The following is a 1,706-nucleotide window of genomic DNA, read 5'->3' as shown; positions in this document are numbered from 1 at the left end:
ATTAATCTAGAAAAACACTGGAGAAGGCGGAAATGTCTCGCTCTGCTGGGGGATTGTAGATTTTCATGCGGGAACAGCTTTTTTGAATGCCCACTTTGCTAAATGGACGGGAAAATCCGCTGTTTTGAGCGGAAAACTTGCGGGAAGGTTTTATGAATAGAGCCCTGTGAATTGAAGCCTCTGGGCTCTATTCATAAAAAAGATGTGGCGAAAAAACTCCTGGAGGGAAAATACCGCAGCGGTATTTTACACTTCTGGGTGGTCATTCAAAAAAATCTTGAAAGCTGCGATGTAAGAGCGGAGATCTCCCGCTGAAAGCTGGCGGTAAGCTGTCGGAAGGCATGCGGAAACACTTCAGCCGGCAGAGTCCCTCCGTGCACTGCTCTCTCTGGGAGGTCTGTCCCATTCACTTGTATGTAATCCGCAAAATCAGAGGAAGCGGTATTTCCCGTCCACATACCGCTTCCTCTAATCTTTATGAATGGCCATTTTGTTACTTTTTTCTAGATTAATCTAGAAAAACACTGCAGAAGGCGGAAATGTCTCGCTCTGCTGGGGGATTGTAGATTTTCATGCGGGAACAGCTTTTTTGAATGCCCACTTTGCTAAATGGACGGGAAAATCCGCTGTTTTGAGCGGAAAACTTGCGGGAAGGTTTTATGAATAGAGCCCTCTGTGGGCTCTATTCATAAAAAAGTTGTTGCGAGAAAACTCCTGGAGGGAAAATACCGCAGCGGTATTTTACACTTCTGGGTGGTCATTCAAAGAAATCTTGAAAGCTGCGATGCAAGAGCGGAGATCTCCCGCTGAAAGCTGGCGGTAAGCTGTCGGAAGGCATGCGGAAACACTTCAGCCGGCAGAGTCCCTCCGTGCACTGCTCTCTCTGGGAGGTCTGTCCCATTCACTTGTATGTAATCCGCAAAATCAGAGGAAGCGGTATTTCCCGTCCACATACCGCTTCCTCTAATCTTTATGAATGGCCATTTTGTTACTTTTTTCTAGATAAATCTAGAAAAACACTGGAGAAGGCGGAAATTTCTCGCTCTGCTGGGGGATTGTAGATTTTCATGCGGGAACAGCTTTTATGAATGCCCACTTTGCTAAATGGACGGGAAAATCCGCTGTTTTGAGCGGAAAACTTGCGGTAAGGTTTTATGAATAGAGCCCTGTGAATTGAAGCCTTTGTCGTTAATTACCGTTTTTTTATCACCTGCAAGTAGTAGGTGATATATTCCGCATCCCATTGACTTTAATGAAGTGTGGAGGCTTAAGCGCTGTGCTTGCAGGACTTTAACTTTTTTTTTTTTTAAAACACTTTTTCATGCGACCTTTTTACCGCATCATTCCCGCATGAATAATGGCTGTTTCCGCATCTTTTTTCCCCGCATGCGGAAAACATGCGGAAAATATTGGTGAATGTGGAAAAAATGCGGAGTTTACCGCTGGCGGGAATATAGCGGTAAAATTTTGCGGAAAATTTGGCTCTTTGAGAATAGAGCCCTGTGTGGATAACACGACATGTACAATGGCTTTCTATTCAGCATACCCTTTTACACGTACACAGAATACAGCCAATTCGTTTGTCACTTTGGGCAAGCTTCCCTTATCAGATATGGATACCATATGAAATCCTGCTGGTAACATGATCGGCGCTTTCGCTCCTGATTGGTGCAGCTGTGGTGCAGGGTGATGATGACTGGAATACG

Source organism: Hyperolius riggenbachi, chromosome 9, assembly GCF_040937935.1.
Source record: "Hyperolius riggenbachi isolate aHypRig1 chromosome 9, aHypRig1.pri, whole genome shotgun sequence".
In the NCBI taxonomy this organism is placed as follows: domain Eukaryota; kingdom Metazoa; phylum Chordata; class Amphibia; order Anura; family Hyperoliidae; genus Hyperolius; species Hyperolius riggenbachi.
This window is presented reverse-complemented; position numbering follows the sequence as displayed.